The 21137-nt window shown below is 35.4% G+C and overlaps 3 long non-coding RNA genes, 3 other non-coding genes and 1 pseudogene across 6 annotated transcripts; 3 read left to right on the top strand and 4 right to left on the bottom strand.

Moving 5' to 3' along the window:
* Positions 1 to 2670: 2670 nt before the first annotated feature.
* Positions 2671 to 2742, top strand: TRNAG-UCC (transfer RNA glycine (anticodon UCC)). Its single transcript has one exon. It is a non-coding gene; the product is annotated as a tRNA-Gly (tRNA).
* LOC145164769 (uncharacterized) lies at positions 2685 to 5860 on the top strand. The gene is made up of 2 exons (XR_013739872.1): positions 2685 to 2986; positions 5535 to 5860. It is a non-coding gene; the product is annotated as an uncharacterized LOC145164769 (long non-coding RNA).
* On the bottom strand, positions 3954 to 4025 carry TRNAP-CGG (transfer RNA proline (anticodon CGG)). The gene has a single exon. It is a non-coding gene; the product is annotated as a tRNA-Pro (tRNA).
* TRNAP-UGG (transfer RNA proline (anticodon UGG)) lies at positions 5257 to 5328 on the bottom strand. The gene has a single exon. It is a non-coding gene; the product is annotated as a tRNA-Pro (tRNA).
* Positions 5861 to 9226: 3366 nt separating the features above from the next.
* LOC145164760 (uncharacterized) lies at positions 9227 to 10865 on the bottom strand. The gene is made up of 2 exons (XR_013739870.1): positions 10728 to 10865; positions 9227 to 9491 (listed from the first exon to the last, which is right to left on the bottom strand). It is a non-coding gene; the product is annotated as an uncharacterized LOC145164760 (long non-coding RNA).
* A 696-nt stretch (positions 10866 to 11561) lies between these two features.
* LOC145164764 (uncharacterized) lies at positions 11562 to 12423 on the top strand. The gene is made up of 3 exons (XR_013739871.1): positions 11562 to 11825; positions 11900 to 11977; positions 12047 to 12423. It is a non-coding gene; the product is annotated as an uncharacterized LOC145164764 (long non-coding RNA).
* Positions 12424 to 13500: 1077 nt separating this feature from the next.
* LOC145127399 (secreted RxLR effector protein 161 pseudogene) lies at positions 13501 to 14256 on the bottom strand (annotated as a pseudogene).
* Between the last annotated feature and the right edge of the window lie 6881 nt (positions 14257 to 21137).

The following is a 21137-nucleotide window of genomic DNA, read 5'->3' as shown; positions in this document are numbered from 1 at the left end:
CGTGAGATTAAACAAAAATTGTGCGTCCGCACACATATGTCTAGATCGTGATTACTTTTTTGGATGTATGTGTATACAACTCTAAGGATTTCAAACAAATGGTTCGTTTGAGCATAAAATTGTTTCTACTGATTGTCAACGCCATGAAAAGAACATATCATTTCTTTCATATTTATACCTATTAAATCTATCTTTATACAAAATAAATACATATTTATACATATTAAATATATATTTAGGTTTTTTTTTCTCAGTTGAAATATGATGCTAGTGGTAGACAGGGATTCATAGCATTGCATAAATGTAACATCAATTCGATTGATGGCTTATGAGGAGTCGCCCAATTACATTGACGGGTATCTGAAAATGTATGAATGAAATGTAAGAGAAAATTTGTATATATTGGAAAAAGGTGTGGTTGACATATTCAATGATATTTATTTACAGAAACTTTCATTAAATGATGTTCAACAACTATATATAACACATGAAGAGAGACACGGTTTACCTGGTATGCTTGGAAGCATTGATTACACCCACTGAGATTGGAGAAACTGTCTATAAGGGTGGATAGGGGAGTATGTACATGGTGATTATGATGCACCCTAGTTGATATTAGAAGTTGTTGCTTCCTAATATTTGTGGATTTTACATGCTTATTTGGGATTGCAGTTTCCAACAACGACCACAACATTCTTGACCAGTCACCAATATTCAACGATGTTTTGTCAGAAAAGACATTGAATGCTTATTTCACAGTAAATGGAAACAAATATAATTTGGGTATTACCTTAGTGATGGAATATATCATATATATATATATATATATATATATATATATATATATATATATATATATATATTCCACATCCGTGAAGGCATTCCGGTATCTAGTGGAACGAAGAGACAAATTCTTCAAAAGAAAATAAGAAACAACACGTAAGGATGCGAGGTGTGTTTTTGGAGTTCTAAAGTCAAAAGTGACACATAGTAAAACATGTAGCACGTACATATGAGATAGAAAATTTACGATATATTATGTATGCATGCATCATAATGCATAATATGATAGTGGAAGATAAATGACGAAATATTGTATAATATATGTCATTGGAACCCCAACACGTGCAGTTTGTACCCGGAACCGCAAATTTTTTGCATAGATTTGTTGACATTCAAGAATAATATAATCACAAACGGCTTCGATAAGACTTGACAGATCATATCTACGATGTCAACGATGATGCCGAGTAGTATCTTTAGCCATGTATAGTTTCATGTTATGTTTTTATTTAGATGTTAAGTTTTATAAAATTGTATTTATTAAATTATGTAGTATATTTTTAAAATTATAAAAAAATGAAATAAAAAAAAACTCGAAAGAAAACGTAACATGATCTTTCAGGATTGGTCGTTGTGTGTCACCACCTCCCACCTATCCCAAGCAGCCCTTCTTACAACAAAAGGTATTCTGCCCGCGGGTTCTTAAAGTGGTGTGATGGATTTTTCCTAACAAATATGGAATAGTATGAAGATGACATTTTATATAATGTGCAAACAAAATGGCATATAGATGGTTTGACCTATACCCACAACCTAAACTATTTTTTGGAACTTGAAGTTGCATATACTTACTAAAAGATGTTACTATATGTACCTCTCACTCAATTAAAAAGTCAAACACACACACTCACCCAAGATACACCAAATAATTGAAGGGCACATATAGAAATAACCATGTCTAACCTCATTGGAAATTACAATTCAACACACTAAACACACAAACAACAAATCACCTTGAAAGTGGTCTAACAAATATTCCATTTGTCTCAACTGAAGATTGATTATGAAGAGTTCTTTACCACTTATCCTTTTTTAACCTTCTGGATGGATGTCTGTGTAGCAAAATTGAAAGTGATCTAACAACCCTAACAGCTGATCAACGTTCAAAATCATGTATCAAAGCTAACAAAAAATTAAGGGAAAAACGATTTCATGTGTAGATTTCACAGAAACGATCTAACAACCCAAAAAATCACCAGTCTTCAAACAATTTCAAGAACAGAGTTCACATAAATCGATTTTTGGAAAATTAGAGAAAAACAAACCTGGTGCGTGGTGAAGATTCAGCGGCGGTCGCCGACGCTGTCGAGGGAGGATACCAACACCGACGAAGGTGGTGTTGTCAGAGATTGGATTTGAAGGTCCGACCTTGACCTTGGTGATAGGATTCGATATCAAAAACTGTGAGAAACTCGTGTGTATGAGGTTGACGATGGGGCAACAATGCTGTGCAAGGTCGACGATGGGAGGAGATTATCGACGCTGGAGTTGGTCATATGTAGGAGGAGATCGGAGGGATGATGAAGGCGGATGTGTGTTTGATGGGCAGATGCGTATCAGGGCAAACGAGGGAAGACCACATTTTTTTTTTCCAGATATGAGTTGAAGTTTAAAAGTTTATGAGGTTTTTAAAAAATTTAGAGAATTTTATTTATACCCAGCCAAAGACTCTTAATCTAAATAATTAAGAGGGTGCCTCTTAATTTTTTAATTAAAAGACTACCAAATAACTCTTTAACTCTTTAGTTCAATTATATTATGTGAATTAAGGGTGTCACGCTCTCAAACTCCGAATGGATCACATTACCTTTAGAAAGAAAACACCAAGCGTTTGTAGTCCAACGGTTAGGATAATTGCCTTCCAAGCAATAGACCCGGGTTCGACTCCCGGCAAACGCAATTTTCTTTTTTATTTTTCGCATTTCAATCCAGCTTTCTGGATAATTAAGGAACCGCTCAAATTCCAACTTCAATTTTCTCGCTTGCCGCGCGATAATTAGAATAAAAATCCAATTTTGTTTTCCATCTTCCTTCAAAATTCCATTGATGTATTTCAATCGAGCTCTCTGGATAATTTTCGTCGGAACCCCTTTTTGCTGCTCTCTTACTTGGGCTACAAGCGGACAGATATAATTTATAAAAGGTTAGAATCAGTTGTTTTCATGTTTGAGATTTCAATTTCCTGCTAAATATGAAATGGTTTGCTTTTATTTTCCTGTGGATCGAAATTATATAAAATGAAATGAGTTATTGTTGTGGGGCTGAGGTTATTCAGGTAACTATGTTGAATTCAAGTCTCAACATCTCTCCTGAATCTGTGTAGGGTTTTTGAACAAGTTTTGTAGGTAAAAAGATGAGACCCTGGCCCTCAGAATTTAATATAAAAATTGTTTGCGAAAATGTTAGTCATATGGTTTTAGAAGTCAAGAAATATTATTAAATTACAATTCAAGATAACGGTTTTATGGGAACCCTGATTTCCACTGTTGCATGAACTGGTGAGATTTATGGCAAAAGTACAAGATTCAGTCCTAAGTCCTAAGGACATATTGGTTGAGGAAGATGAATACATACAGTATTCCATGTCAAGAACACCACATGTATCTTTTTTATTCACATCTTGATGATTTCATTATATATGGTTTTGGACCTTTTGCTTTACATTTTATATATATGCTAATAATAACCCTATCACATAGCCGATATATCTGGCCAACTAACAGTCAAAGTATGAAGAATAGAAACAATAAATATAAATAGAATTGTATACTTTTTGTGAATAAAAAGCTTCCATAACCATGAGGTTGAACTTATTGAAGATTTCTAATATTGTGACACTTGTCAATAGAAGAATAAACTTATTCATTTATTAGAATAGGGAGACAGGGACATTCATATTTTCACCAAGTTGGTGCCTAAAAGAATCTTTTTTCAGATATGAAAGCACATGTTTTGTGGTATATGATGTGTCCATATTAGTAGGTAGATCTGTTTCCAGAAGTCCTCATTTGACTTTAGTGTCTATCAGCAGTAGAATAGCAAATTATAAACAAAATAGAGGCACTTAATTTTTTTTTTATATATAAAATGAGTTGAAAAAAAGAAGAAGAGGGGCATTCCGGGAATCGAACTCGGGACCTCTCGCACCCGAAGCGAGAATCATACCACTAGACCAAATGCCCACTTCCTTCATCTATCTATCTCTTTCTTTTTATTTCTTGAAATATGAGTTTGCTAAATCTGAAATATGAGTTCAATTAATAGTTCTATAAAGTCTTGTTATAAGCATATCTATCTAGAAATTTTCAATAGATATATGTCCTCAAAAGTTGCTATCTTCTTATTTTCTTTCTTCAATATCAACAAGCTTCTTCTTTTCAGAAATGCCATGCTAGAGCCTCACAACTTGCTACATGGAAATGCATGGTGTTTGGCTTAATTTTTAGTGAAACAAGATATCATAGTATGAAATCCATATATGATTGTGATATAACTAGAAAAATATGAATACCATAAATGATAAACCAACTATTAATTAAGCATAAAAACACATATTTGAAGACTTCTAAAGGCACAATTCCATATTTGAAGATTGTGAGCCATGTGTTGTTGGAAAACAAACAGAAGAAAATAGTCACCCAATACATGATTATGAACTCTTCCTAAACAGCTCAATTGATTAAACAATTCCTCCCACTAGTTTTTTTTTTTTTTTTTTTTTAATGGAAATGTGTAACATAAAGAATCAGGGCAAGAAATGGCCAAATGTTGGCTTTCTTTATTCAGTGTGTATGCGGTAACATTAAACTGGGAGGAAAATCTATATATAGCAAATCACTTACACGTATCTATCTGTATGGGTCAAAGAAAGTCATCTTTGACTTTGACTTTTCCCTATTTACAAAACAGGCCCTAGACTATTTACTTACTGTTATACTTATAGTTGAGGTGTCATAGGTATCAATGAAAATCAATTACAAGTTCAGTAACAAATCGTGGATGTAGAAACAGCAATTTACTTTTATCTATTTTTTCATTGATTTGTATTAAAGTATTATATACTTTTGAAATCTACCCAACTAAAACAAAGCCATTCCCATTGCTTTAATTGAGTAGAATTTTAATATAGAAAAAAGAATTTGAAAATACAATGCTTAAATAAGAAAGATATATCTTATTCTGGTAGTGGTAGGCAGTTGCATATTCTCACCAAATTGGTTCTTTTTTATATATGAAATTGAAAACACATGTTTTGTCTTATGCATTTTGAGTAGGTAGATCGATGTAGAGCGGTTTCCACAAGTCCTCAGTTGACTTTAGTAGAATATCAAATTAAACAAAATCGATGATGCATTTAATATTTTTTTTTATATAAAAATGAATTGATTTTGTTGATGAAAAAAGTAGAATAGAGGGGCATTCCGAGAATCGAACTCGGGACCTCTCGCACCCAAAGCGAGAATCATACCACTAGACCAAATGCCCATCTTGTTAATTCTATCTGTTTGTTTCTTTTATTATCACACTATTTAGTTGAAATGCTAAATGCAATGTTTCTTCTTTGGGTAAGTTTGAATACACACTACTACTATTATTTATTCACCTTCTATCGGTGAAGTAGGTTAGTTTGAAGCTTATATAATATAATTGACTATCAACCTGATTTTTGAATTGATATTTATGTTTTGGAGCTGGCTGGAAATGCTGCAAGAAGACTAGGATCATACCAGATCAACACATGTTTTGTTAACATGCTGTGAGAATTCAAATGATGAAGAGCTTGGAAACCTTCTTGCCCATGCTGCTGTTCTTCCAAACATATTTTCTACAAGAAACGTGAAATTTTTGTTGCAGCTTCTATATGATGTTTGTAGGTTTAAATGCTTGGCTTTGAGTATATCCTTTTTATACACTTATATTGCATTTCAAGAGCCAGAAGTTGTATCTATTATTTCTGTAACATATTTAATTTATAAACATATCTATAACAATCTTGTGTTCTCTAATTTTAGTTAAATCTTCTATATTCTGATTTTTATGTTGTTTAGTGATTTCCATTTTCCATGGGGGATGTTAAAAATCGTCATGACTTATATTCTAGATATTATGGCTTCACTTATTTTGTTTTCTATTCTTTGCACTTGTTGAAATGAAGAGAGATAGAGATGTAAAAAGCTTCAAGTTGTTGGTTTTGAGTGTAACAGAGTTATTATGCTTTCACTTGATTGATGATAGTTTATCAAATGAAGTCAATTTTGGATATTAAATAAAAGGGGTGCTTGAGAAACTTTTGATGATATGCATATTTGAAGTTGTGAACATTATGTAAACTATTGTTATTAATTGATGATAGTTTTTTTTTTTTTTTTTTTTTTTGTGTGAACTCTTTTTTATTTTTATTATTAATTGGATTATGTAGGACTCATGGTTAAAATGCAATTTCTTTTTATCCAAATCCAAATAATTTGATAAGCCCAAACCTTGGTGTATCAAAGAAGGAACAAGAAGCCCAAAACAGGGACAAGCTCAAACAATGAATCATCATCTTGAATCGTAGGAGAATATTTCTTTTTTGTTGATTGGTCATTTATGTTTTTGTTGTGAGCATTATCCTTCCTATGTCAGCTCTGTCCCCGGGACCACTAGGAGGCTGGGAGATATTTACCTTTTTGCTTTTGTTTTGTATTTAACCCCCTTGGGTGTGGTAGTGTTAGCTAGTAAGAATTGAATAGTGAAAACTATCTTGGAGAGTTACTTGCCTCTCAAAAGCATGGAGATTATCAATATCATTTGAGTTTCTTTGTCACTAACTGTTAGTTTCTTATTTTATGTGCAATTGGTATCAGAGCGAAATGGTAGCTCCCCAAAAGAACATTGCTCCATTGGAGAAGAGGCTCGAAGCTGTGGAAGAAAGCTTGGGGAACATCAGGGAGGATCAACAACAACAAAAGCTGGTGAATTAACAACAGGTCAGAGCAACGGAGGATTACAAACTCATGCAGAACGAAATCATTAGGAAGCTAGACCTTCTGGTAGGGAAGATGGATAAGATAGAACGAGGTAAAGTTGCTGAAACTCTTAGGGTGCGTTTGGCTGTGGAGAACTGTTTTCATTTTCTATGAAAATGTTTTCAGAAAATAGGGTTGAGTTTTCATTTTCAATTTTCAATGAAAACGCGTTTGGTTGGAACGGATGGAGTTTTCATTTTCCATCTTAGAAATTTGGAAAACTTTGGAAAACTGTAAAAATCACTTTTCTAATTTACATATAATTTGAAAAACTGAAAATTTTCATTTTCTTAAAAAACTTTGGAAAACTGAACGAACCAAACGCGTTTTCAAAATTTCTGTTTTTCTTGGAAAATTTTCCTAGAAAACTGGAAAATTTTCCACAACCAAACACACCCTTTACTCCCCAATCGTTACTACTATGGACAAGAACCTCAGTCCTGAGGGTTTAAGACCTAGCGGGTCTAACAGTGGGGGTCCAAAACTAGTTTTTGGGTCGCTAGAAGGTTTAAATCAAGGGAGGGGTCGGTTTGAATACAAACATCGGAAGGTCGACATGCCCACCTTCGATGGCAATGACCCCGATGGGTGGATTCTATAGGCCGAAAGGTATTTTGCCATTTATCAGTTGATAAATGAAGAGAAGATCGAAGCAACGGTGCTCTGTCTAGGCGGAGATTCTCTATGGTGGTTCCGATGGGCTAGCAAGCAACAAATGATAACCTCTTGGGAAGAGATGAAAGACGTCTTCCATCTTCCCCGACGCTTTCGACCAATCTATGGTGGTACCTTGTACGAGCAGTGGTCAGCGCTCCGTCAAACAGGCACAACAGAGGAATACATCCGAAGATTCATCGAACTTTCACCAATTGGGGGGCATTCGGGAGAGAAGAAGACATACCAACGAATCGCCAACGAACTCTATTGGGTCGGAATGAGGGGCGATATCAGCAAATACGTCAAAGAGTGTACGATTTGCCAACAACATAAGCATAGTACATTGTTACTGTTTGGGCTCTTGCAACCACTACCAATACCGGAGAACACTTGGGATGAAGTCACTATGGACTTCATCGAAGGGCTTCCCAGGTCGGAAGGATGGGACACCATATGGGTGGTGGTCGACCGGCTAAGCAAATATGCTCATTTCATACCCCTACGACACCCCTTGACAGCAGCTACGGTGGCTCAGGTCTTTATGAAGGAAGTTGTCCGTCTTCATGGGATGCCAAAGTCCATTGTGAGTGATAAAGACTGTATTAAACTGAATCAAAGAAGCCTATGATTCAAGTCTCTTTAGTTGATCAATGTCTAATGCTTGATTCCCAGTTTAAGGTTGTGGAGATTAAATATGTTGTTTGATAATGGTAGCAACAAGGTTTTTGGTTTATCTTTTAGATTTGTGAAACGGTTATGAATATTTTGGAGAATGATATATTTGATTTTGTTATGTGGTTTCATAAAATTTTAAGTACATTAAATTATTACTCTACTATCAAAAGTTTCTACCCTCTAAAACATTACAAAATGTAACATCTTATTTGTAACGTTAAATTATTTTTTTTGATAAATTAAATAACTGTTTTAAAATATTATTAATTAATAAATAAAATTATTAAAGCACCGAAAGAGAGTGGGGGATCAATTGGAATAAAGTGGGTTTGATGTTTGAAGCCTTGGTGCATTAGTTTTTTATTTTCTTTACAAATGGCGTATGAGATTTCTTACCGAGAAAACTCGTTGTGGGTTTTGGTAATTAAGGCTATCCATGGTCTGGATGGAGGTGTCTCTTGCAGTAGTGAAGTTTATTGGTCTTTGGACTTCGACTAACATCATCCTTCTTTTTATTCGACTTCGTGAAAAAATAACTGATTTAAAATTATTTTTCAAAAAAAATCATAGGTAGTGTTCTATTCCAAAACCTATTTACAACTTTTGAGATGACAAATGGATTGGTGATATCCTTTTTCATCAAAGATTCCACAAATTATTAGCTCGGGTAACCACAAAGATTGTTTGGTTATGGGCTGATTTGTAAATGATATTTGGCATTGGGCTTCTTGTAAACAACCAAATAGCCGATTCAACCTAATTGAATGAACTATGATTTTTATTACAAATTTTTGAGTCGTTTGATCAACCGAACAAATGAAGTTGAGACTTGGATTGTATGGGGGATTGTGTGTTGAAAATTGTATTGTTTCTCCATCGCTACCCTATCAATGATTTTTTCTCTTTAGTTCAACCATGAACATAACACAATTATATTGATCGTAAATTCTTATGTTTTTATTATACTAAGTAAACTCTTCTCAGGCTCATAACTTAAATTGTATGTGTTGTATGCTGTTCAATTTTTCCTAACATTTACGGCATTGACATCAGAAATGATGCATATAATAAAATGGTTGAGATAATTGTTGTGCTTGCATACGAATAATAAAACTATACGAGCAATTACGAGTCTGAACCTCTAGTAACAATAAATCGTGTACACCACTTGATGAGTAGACGTTCAACATCGGCATCCATACGTGTGCCAACGCCACCCCACACCAACATGTGCCTGAGGTCTCCCAATGACGACCCTGTCACCTCATGCACTGCTTCGAAGCCTATTCTTCTATAAAACTTCACAAGCTGCAATGCAAGTACTCAGTCCATCTCATTTCTCAAATTTCAATATTTTATGTATTTTCATTTGCTCCAAATTCTATAAAAACAAGTATAGTTTAGTTTTTGTTCAACAATCAAAAGACTTTTTTTCTAGCTTGTTTAAGAAAAAACCGTAAAGATTTAGCAATAATGCATTGCACAAAACCATTGGAGGAATGACATTTTATTGTTAAAGTTGTTTCTTCTTTTTTTTTTTTTTTTTTTAATTCACAGTTTGTATGCTTGTATCATAAAAAAAGTTCTCAGGTATAAACTAATGATTTTTAAAGATTTTATTTTTCAAAAAATAAAATAAAATCTTAGTAGTTAAATCAATATTTATTCAGTAGTTAAAACTAAAACTTATCATTTAGTCACTTCCTTTTTGTATACTATTTACCTGTGAATTATTTTTTATGTTCAAAAAATATCACCAAGACATGTTACCAGTCATACAGGATAAATGATACTGTTTTGTAAAGCAAAATCAAGTTCACGGGTAAATGGTATACAAAAAACAAAAAACGATCGGGTATGAACGAAAGTTAAAGTTGGTCATCTTCATAAGTCATTATATGAATTTTTTCATCTTGAAATCGTTAAAAAGAAAACTCCACTAATTTATAAAATATTTATATTTATAAACTTTTATTTTGTAATTCCAAATCTTCTTCTTATCTTGATCAAAAGTAATTAAGCATTTAAAATGGAATTATAAAATAAAAGTTTATAAATATAAATATTTTATAAATTAGTTGAGATTTTTTAATAAGAACAAAATGAAAACATTTTAAATATTAAGATCAATAGTAATTTACGAAGGCAACGAACTTTAACTTTGTCACTTTTTTTTATACAATTTATTAGTAAACTTTATTTTGATTTTGGTTTTCAAAAAATACGCTTACCGGTAATAACCGGTCATGAGTGTAAACTCAATCACCAAAATCAAGTTTAGTAGTAAAATGTAAACAAAAATGGAACTTTGTTATCCTCTTAACTCATTATACATAATATATATTTTTTTCCTTGTTCGATTATAATAAATTTGCATGATGTTATTGCAATTTATAATTGAGTGAGTTTTTTTAGAACGATATCGCAATATGAATTAATGAATTTGATATTATAATAAACTTATAAACAGTTTAAATATGGTCTTGTTTTGTGGGTTAAGAATAGCCGTTAAAAAAAAAAAAAGTAAAAAGTATGAAAAAAAACCTTGGCATGGTAAAGATCGGAGTCATTAATGGCAAGCAACTCGGCTGTTTTACACCCACAATCATATCCATGTCGGATCATAACTGCTCCAATAAACAACCCGATTCCAAATATGGATCTATCCATACCCAATGTTTCTCGGGTCAATTTAATTGAATCCAAATGAAGAATCTTCCCTTTCTTCCACCATACTCGTATCACCCCCTCCGCTTTTCCCAGAACCTTGTTCGTTTCAAAGCTCTTTGCCGTGATTCTGAAGAAGGGTCCTACTGTTTGCAGCTGGAGTTCAAGGTTTTGTGCTTTCGAGGATTTCAAAATATCAGACATGGTGGGTTTTTCGATGATTTTCTTCTCATTTTCTGCAGAATCCACGAGGGTTTTGGGTTTGGTTTGTTGAGATGATGAAATTAGGGTTTTGGGTGTTTGGGGTTTGAGGAAAGGATTTAAAGATGTTGACGCGATGTGGTGGTAATTCTTAGTTGATTTTGTTGGGTTAAATAGGAAAGATTTGGGAATTGGAGCCAAGTCCATGATGAAGCAAGCAGGATAACGAGGGAATGAAAAAATATCCACAAATAACCAAAGGGAGGTATTTGAGATTGGGGTGAAGTTTATCTTTCATGGCTATGGTAGGTAAGATCTTGGGAGGTGGGGTGAAGTTTATCTTTGCTAGTGTGTTGACTTTTCTCGGGCAGTCAACGGCTGCCCCTTCGACCCATCGGATCCGTGAAGTGCGATTTGGGTCGTAACACCTACTGATGAAGTGTTGCGTTTTAGATCAATTGTTCTTTGTGACCGTTTTGCCCCTCCCCCTCTGTTGAAAATTGTGATTCGTCCAGCTGACTTGTCTTTGCCTGAAACGAATTGCCTAAGTGTGTTGACTTTTCTTAATTTTTAGATATTATTATTATTAGGTCATCAATTTGAAGTCTCATATTTTGTGGTTGTATTTGATTAGTGCATTTATCATTAAACCATATATAGTCTATATATGGAGTGAGTAACAAAAGTTATCTTTCACATCTATTCAATGTTTTAGTGGAACAAATCAGAGGTTGACTTAAGCACATGACTTATCCATTAAAGACATTGCCAAGGGTACAAGTTATTTATTTATTTTTAGAAAGTGTTATGATTTCTTTTAATTCAATGTTGTTTTGGATAAATGGCAGGGTGAAGGTGTTGAAAAGGTTGTGGAGTTTATGGATGCATACTCCATTAGTCAGGAGGAGCTCATGTCCAAGTTTCAGGTAAATAACAAATTGGGTTTTTTATTCACTTGGGTTATAAATTTATAATTATTATTATTATATATGTAGGGAGGGGATGCCTAATTTACCTGAGGGTGTGCAGCCTGCTGTAAAATCTGCACTTACAATAAAGGAAGCGAGACAGCGAGTGATACGAACAACAGATTTGATCACACTTCCGGGCATTAAATCTTTTTTACAGGATGACCTATGAATTGGAAAAATGGAATATCTACATATGATTTATGATAATATTAATAAATATCCTCACTGTATAATTTTCATGTATGTATTTGTTTTTTCTTATTTTCAAGTGTTTTTTGTTATAGGATCTGTCGTAATTTTCTAATTTATTAAACTCTTTGTAATTTTGTCTAGCTTCTTCTACAAATGCCTCATGAAGAAAAAGTTTGGAGGTCAATAGTTTTACTAGAGTATATAGACAATAGTTTAACTTTTAAGGGTTGAGCAATTAGCATGGTGAGTCACTTGCTTGATCTCTATAAATTGGAGTTTTAATTTTTGATCTAATATCTAAAACTATTACATCCTTTTTGGTCCAATCAATAGGATTCGTGTTTTTTTTATTTGCCTTTACATCATGTTCTACTTTCACATGTCGTTCTATATATAACAAATTCACACACTTACAAATTTTGTAACATAAGTAGTTTGCCTTGTCATATATATATATATATATATATATATATATATATATATATATATATATATATATATATATATATATATATATATATATATATATATATTATAATGGGATGCAAGACAAGTAACCCTTCAATTTGAAAAGAAAAAGAACTACTCTTTTTTTTCTTTACCTGTAGATGTTATTACAATAGTCCAAACACTAAATGAAATTTCATGTGGAAATTGTTTGAACGTCTTGCATGATTGAATACGATTAGATTTTTAATAACTTGCATATGTTTCTATCTGCTACCTAAAAAATGTTCATTTTCATATTATTAAAGGTTTTTTGTTTATAGTTTTATATGGTCTCCTACTATGAGGCAATTGCAGAAGTAGAATCGAGAGTACTTGTCCTATACATTTATGAAAATTTGTATAATTACTTCAAATGAATATATGGAAATCAAATTTCGTTTACTACTCTTAATTAGTTTATTTTTTTTATTTAAATTTAATATATTTAAGTTCTTAAATTTGTTGCTATAATGACCCTAAATTTGTAAGGTATCTACCTGATACCTTGCTGCAACCTTTTTGCCTAAGAACAGAAAACAAAACAGCACATGAAGGAAAGAAGAAAAAAAACTGCACAACAAGGAACAAGGGCGATAACAGGGGAATAAGAAAAATGGGATTTGTGTTTTGCTTGGTGGAAAAGAAAACTTTTATTGCTGAAAAACTTCATTCTAAATACCTATATACATAACATATTTATAGTAAAAGAAAAAAGAGTTTGACTCATAGTCTAAAACCGGGAAACAAAAATAATAAAAGCAATTTTCCTAAAATGCCCCTGTGGGCTTTTTCCTGAATTACGCCAACATTTTCCCTGCTAATTCAGGAACCGAGATGTTCTTCACTCCTAATAAACTTCTCATCTCTTCAAACATCACTTTAGCCATAGATTTTGTGAGTATATTAGCCCGTTGTTTAGTAGTTCCCACATGTTGCACGATGACATCTCCTTTCTCAACCAAGTCATGTATGAAGTGATATTTTGTGTCTATATGCTTGCTTCTTCCATGGAACACCGGGTTCTTCATCAGTTCCAGAGCTGATTTGTTGTCAACATACAACACTATAGGGCTGATCCTTCTTCCGGTTAACTCTCCAAGCAATCTTCTTATCCAAATTCCTTGACATGTGGCACTTGTAGCTGCCATAAATTCTGCTTCACAGGATGAAAGTGCCACACTTTGTTGCTTCTGTGAGTTCCATGTAACAAGGTTCTCATTGAGATAAAATACCATACCTGATGTACTTCTCCTGTCAATCACATCTCTAGCTAAATCGCTATCTGAATAGCCTATGACACCATATTCTTCACTAATTCTTACATATTCCAGACCATACGTAGTTGTTCCTTTTATGTATCTTAGAATATGGTCCAGAGCTTGTAGGTGTTGTGAATTTGGTCTTTCTATAAACCGACTTACCATTCCAACTGAAAAAGCGATGTCTGGTCGTGTATGTGTCAAATATCTCAATCCACCAGCTATAGTTCTATAAAAAGTTGGATCAACAGGTTCTCCTTGTTCATCTTCACTTAGCTCCAGTCTTTGCTCCATTGGGTATTTGCACGGATTACAATCAATCATACCTGATTTTTCAAGTATGGATTTCGCATAAGCTGTTTGTTTTAAGTCATCCACATAAATTCCAATTATAAGTATTTCCGTTTTTCTTTCTTATGTAGACGGCATACTCTTGTGGACATCTTACAAAACCCAAATCTTTGAGACATTTGTCTAGCCGTGAGTTCCAAGTTCTAGGAGCTTGTCGCAATCCATGCAACGCCTTTGATAATTTGTACACTAATTTTGGCTTGTCTTTGTTTATAAAACCCTCTGGCTAAGTTACATACACCTCTTATTCTAATTCTCCATTAAGAAAGGTTGATTTCACATCAAGGTGATGTACAATCCAACCATTCTTGGCTGCCAAAGCAAGTAAAATAAGCACAATTTCCATTCTAGCCACCGATGCGAAAACTTCATCGAAATCAACCCCATGTTTTTGTACATAGCCTTTTGCGACTAACCTCACCTTGTGATTCAAGATATTTCCATTTGGATGTCTTTTTATCTTGAAGACCCACTTGAGACCAATGAGTTTTCTTCCTTTTGTCCACTATACTAGCTTCCAAGTTTTATTTTCCGCGATTGCTCTTAGCTCACTCTTCATTGCATCTTCCCATTCATCAATTCCTTTTGCCATAGACTAAGAAGAGGGTTCCTCGTCATCATGTAAGAACAAAATTTCACTACACTCTTCATATATTTCAGCCAAGGTGCGAAACTTGGTTGGAGCATTGCTTGTAGACGAGGTCGAGCTAGTGGCACTTTCATGGGAAGATTCAGGACTTGATGGAATATTATGAGGACTTTCAGGTACATTATTATCCGGATTAGTATTGTCTTCATTTGAGTTTTCACCATATTGCTCGCTATCTCCACGGGTGTTTTCATCAAGATATAATATACCAAAGGTGAAGATTTCATTTGATGTTTGTTTGAATTTTATTGCTTACCCCATTCCCATGTTTTATTTTCTTCAAAAATCACATATCTACTTACTCGAATGGATCCCATATCAGGATCAAGCAATCTATAACCTTTCGTGCCTTTTTCTACCCCCAACTGTACTAGCTTTTTGCTACATGCTTCTAATTTACTCAAATGCCTTCCGATTACCTACATGTGTGCAATGCAGCCAAAAACTCTTATATGATCGATCCGTGGTTTTCTTCCGGTCCATGCTTCATATGGTGTACCATCTTTGAGAGCTTTAGTGTTTACTCGATTAAGAATGTAAATTGCATGAGTTACTACCTCGCCCCATAACACATAAGGTACTTTCATGCTCTTTAAACTACTTTCTGCCATCTCTACAACGGTGTGATTGCGTCGTTCCACAACTCCATTCTGTTGTGGGGAGTATGGTGTTGTATAGTGCCTATTTACACCATTTTCTTTGCAAAAATAGTTGAATTGATTTGAAAGAAACTCACCCCCTCGATCCGTACGCAGTGTTAAAATCTTCTCACCGGTTTCCACTTCGACTTTCGCTTTGAAATTTTTTAAAATTTGCAAGGCTTCATCTTTATTTTTCATTAAATATGACCACATAACTCTTGTATAGTCATCAACTAGCAACATGAAGTACCTATTCCCTGCTGGTGTGGGTGGAGAGATGGGACCACAAAGATCCACATGCACGAGTTCGAGTCTTCTTTTAGCTCTAAAGGTTGTTTATGTGGGGTATGGTTTTCGTGTTTGTTTTCCGGCCAAACATCCTTCACACAGGCTGTTGGGGTTATCTATATTGGGTAGTCCTTCCACAATATTTGCATCAGACATATGTTTAAGGGCTGAAAAACTTAAATGGCCTAAGCGATTATGCCATAACCATGTTGGTTCTATCGTTTTGCTAAGTAAGTCCATGCATGGTTCTTCTTCTTCAAGCGTGATTTTGTAGAGGCGATTTTTAGATTGCATGACTTTCATCAATAATCTTCCCTTTGCATCGTGAACCCACAGGTAAGTACCATGCATAACGATTTTGTCACCATTTTGAGCCAATTTCCCCAAACTAATAATAGTGTTGCAAAGTCTTGGTATAAAATATACTTCCTTGAGTTCTCGATGTTCTCTATTCTTGGATTTAAAAACGATGGAACACCTTCCTTCTATTCGAACTCTAGACCCATCCCCAAATTTGACAAAGCCTTCAATTGAGGTATCAAGTTTTCGAAATTTACCTCTTTCACCCGTCATGTGGTTGCTGGCTCCATTGTCAAGGCACCATACTTTTGATTGGCTTGATACTTCTTCCTTTTTTCTTAGGGTTGGGTTTACTTTTTCTTCATTTAGCATGACTTCATCTTTAACATGTTCATTGTTCACGGCTGCAAGTAATAGAGCTGGTTCGACATCATTGAAATCTTGGGTTAGATTAGCTTCTTGAATCCTTTCTCTTCGTGGGTTTTTTATTTCGGAAGCATAATGCCCGTATTCTTGGCAATTATAGCATTGTATCTTGCTTTTGTCATAGTTTTGAGTTTGGTTTTGCCCATGACTTCCTCTATTCTGGTGATTACCACCTCTTCCACGACCTGAGTTGTTCCAATTACCTCTTCCACGACCATAATTGTTCGAATTACCTTTTCCACGATCTAAATTGTTCCAATTACCTTTTCCACGGCCTCTTCCTCGTCCCCCACGGTTGCTTGAATTACCTTATTGCTTGTTCTTTGATTCTTTCCCGTTTGATTGCTTCTTGTTTCTTCTGACCATTCTTCATGGGTTAAGAGTAGTTTCTTCTCATCTACTTCTTGATGTACTTGAATACGCACTTCGTGTGCTTTGAGTCTTCCAACGACTTCTTCAACTGTCATCGTATCAAGATCAGCGAATTGTTCAATTGTTGATGCAATTTGAACAAATTTGGAGGGCACGGCTCGTAGAATCTTCTTGACCACGTACACTTCGTCCATGGTATCACCTAACGCCCGAATGTTGCTGATTTTTGTTGAAAAATCATCAACCGTCTCAGATTCTTTCATACTAAGAATCTCGAATTTAGCCTTTAGTGACTGAACTTTTGCTGTTCGAACTCGATCTGCACCCATATACATAGTCTTGAGTGTTTCCCACACCTTTTTTGCCATTTGCTTCTCCGCTATCGACAAAAGGATTTCTTCCGGGATGGCTTGGTTAATCGCTGCCATAGCCGTCTTATCCTTCTTGACACCAACTGCATTCTCGGGTTTCTTTGGTTCAATCGCATCCCAAACCTCCATTGCTTGCATGAACACCTTCATCTTAATTGCCCATACAACATAGTTGGTTCTAGTCAAGATGGGATAATGCATCTTCGGTCCTTCCATGGTGGGGCTGTGAAAGATCGGTTTGTCGGATCTCTTATGTGTTCTTCTGTGCTCTGATACCAAGTGTAAGGTATCTACCTGATACCTTGCTGCAACCTTGTTGCCTAAGAACAGAAAACAAAACAGAACAGGAAGGAAAGAAGAAAAAAAAAACTGCACAACAAGGAACACGGGTGATAACAGGGAATAAGAAAAACGAGATTTGTGTTTTGCTTGGTGGAAAAGAAAACTTTTATTGCTGAAAAACTTCATTCTGAATACCTATATACATAGCATATTTATAGTAAAAGAAAAGGAGTTTGGCTCATAGTCTAAAACCGGGAAACAAAAATAATAAAAGCAATTTTCCTAAAATGCCCCTGTGGGCTTTTTCCTGAATTACGCCAACAAATTTAACAATTATTTTAGGCATTTATACAGTAAAAATAAAGTTACTTAAGCGGCATGTATATGTAAAGTTAGTAAAAATGATTGCAGATTAAAGAAAACAACAATCTTATATTAATTTAAACCAAAATAAAGAAGCAACGTATTTTATTTGTAACACTAAATACTAATGTACACATATAAAAAACAACAATATACATTTAACCCATAATATATATTGAACTCAAAACAACAACATACTTCTATTTTAAGCTTATACAACAATATAATCGTTTTCAACCCAAAACAATAAAAATACTTATATCTTAACCAACAAAGTATGTATATTTTTAAGTAAAAACATAGCAACAAACTTTTATTTTTAAACCAAAGTAACAACGTATATTACATGTATAATTCAAGGGTAAATAATATTTTACTATGCATTATATGTTATTTGGAATACTACATATTTTGATCTGATAGCCCAAGGAAAATATTCATCAAAATGAATTAATCACCATACATAAACTATTTGATGTCGCCGCTGTGCGTGGGTAGACGACTACTATATATATATATACATATATATATATATATATATATATATATATATATATATATATATATATATATATATATATATATATATACTTAAAGGACTGAAGAGAGCATTAGAGAGTAGTGATTCATGGTTGATGCATGGGAGAAGATACAAGGGAAGCTAGCCGTCAGAGATTCTTGCTAATCAACAAGTGACGCATTCCTTTCCCCTGGTTCTGCTAGCTCACCTCCTAGCGTGCCTTATTAACTAACGTATGAGTGACTCGCGCATTATCCTTGAGCTACTTCTTTCCTTGCTTCTTAGTTTGTCTAGGAGCAGGAGTAAGAAGTCATAAGTAGTGCTTTGTTTCGGGTGTGAGTGGAAGCATGGGGATCAAAGTTCCATGGATCACACCTACTAACTAGTGCGCTACGACGAGGACTCTACTTGCCTCTGCCTTTGGACCCGGAAGCATGGGTCTCTTGGCTATAGTTAGACAGTCAAATCCGGTACTTGTATCGGGCGCACCTTCACCTTTAATTAAGTGAGTGGAGACATGTCTGCCCCTCTCGCTATCGGTGGATAAAACTGACGGTCTGATCTCTTCTCCGCCTCCTTAGCCAACCAAGAAACTCGACGTTGTCGCCACCTGTAAGAAAGATAAGGCCAAAAACTGGACTAAACAACTCTGCTATCGCTCCCGGTGCAGGATCTTCCAAGTGAGCCTCATCTAGACTATGTTAATTATTTCTGCTACTCCTTTTGAAAGACAAGAGTGCTCACCTTTCCTTTCTACTTTCATACCTCAACGAAAGAACTAGGGCTCTTAGATCAACTACACCCAGGGGCGAGACAGGAAAGAGAGGAACTGCACCAACAACTAGATTCTAAAAGATGGAAGGTCGCTAAGCCTGATTACAGCACGTGTGAGGAATGAAGTTGATTGCCCATTTCAAACCTCAGGCTAAACTGCTGACTGACGAAATGACTTCTTAAGTGAAGAGTAACCTCTTAAGTGAAGAGTAACCTCTAAATCCCTCCAACACCAGCTTATTCAACATGACTGGGGAGGAGCTACTGAACTCCTACTGGCTTAATGGCATTCCTACTGTCACTAACGGACTAGAAGCATGACTTCTTAGCTGGCTTACTACTTCCGGGACTATCGCACATGACAGGAGCTGGTTTGCTAGCTTATTATTGGATTGATTTCCGGGTACACAAGTTCGGGCTTGCAATGGAGCTGGCTATACTTGTTATGAAATGGGGAGGAGGGAACTAGGCCTACTAAACTCTACCTCCACTACGGTATAGCTTCAACTGGATTCCCACTATACACTACGAGAAGGGTATTGGCCTTTCCCGAAACAAAGGCACTTGTTGGCATGAAAACTTCCGCTCGTACATACTTTTCTTTCCGTTTCAACTTCAACCGCTATCTATAACATCTAAAAAGCTGCTAAAGCCATACTCGCCTCAGTTACATCGAGCCTAGCTTTACGGGTCAAAACCAACCCCATTAGGGGCTATGGAAAGAGACGCTTCCTTCCTTCAGGGACTCTCGAGAACGAATTGGGACTGAGACTTCCCTACCACTACCCTTTCTCAAGCTGGAAATGGGGAACTTGTTTTTGGAACTGCCTTTGATCTTAGGCTCGCAGCGACTAGGTGCGTACCCTTGAAACTATATCGGGGACGAAACTCTTCTTTTAACGCCCAAAGATAGGCCTCTGCAGCCCTTTCTAATGAAGATGGTGCATAGGCCTATCGAAAAGTTGTTGTCGTCATTTCTGCTCTTTGCATCTTCCCCGACCCCTCGTCATTGCTTTCTGATCATGTCTCTTAGAGAGAGAATCTTTTGAAGCTGAGATGTACAATCTGAGGGTGTCTGGTCTTTTTTTCAATTGAATCACCAGTCTACTTATTCTCACACGAACGACTACTTTAGGGGAAGACAACGGTTTCATATTCAGGATGATCTTTCTACCCCACTGCTAATGTGGATTACTCTTATATAGGATAGGTAAGGCACCCAGTACTATTAGCTAGTTTCTACTCATCTCTCTAGGTTGGCATCGAGGGAGTGATCCCTAGATCATGAGACTTGGTTAGTCTCGTGGATGAGGTCCGGGACCTTTATTCTACTGTAAGTCCCATAAAGGTACAGAAAGCATCAAAGCAGAGGAATAGCTATCTTTGATAAAGAAGAAGAGCAGCAAAGCAGCTAAGTAGGAATGAACCTTGTCTAATAGTATACCTTCTTCGATCTCCTGAGGAAAGACTCCCAGGTAGCAGTAGGCAAGTAGTTAATCATATCCCATTCTCTAACTATAACTCCGAGTGAGCTTTTCAAGGCTATGACGAGGTGCGAAGCGAAGCAAGGGTCCCAATTCTCCTGCAGTTTCGGAAGTTGGCTTCCTTTACCGAGGTTAGTTAGTTTTCTAGGATTTGCATCCGGGTTAGCTCCTTTTCCTTGAGTCCAATGAGGATAAAGATTGAGTAGTCTTAGCCTCTATCTCCCCAACAGCTTCAACCTATCTTACTATGCTGTTGTTCTTTGAAGGTAAGAATAGATTAGGACAGGTGGAATGGATTCCAGCAGTAGGATGTTAGGAATCAGGGTGTGCTATCTTAGAGAGGGCCTTTCTAAC

This window comes from Lactuca virosa, chromosome 1, assembly GCF_052849685.1.
Source record: "Lactuca virosa cultivar CGN04683 chromosome 1, Lactuca_virosa_CGN04683_v6, whole genome shotgun sequence".
Classification (NCBI taxonomy): Eukaryota; Viridiplantae; Streptophyta; class Magnoliopsida; order Asterales; family Asteraceae; genus Lactuca; species Lactuca virosa.
The sequence above is the reverse complement of the archived record's forward strand: the minus strand, read 5'-3'. Positions and strand labels throughout refer to the sequence as shown.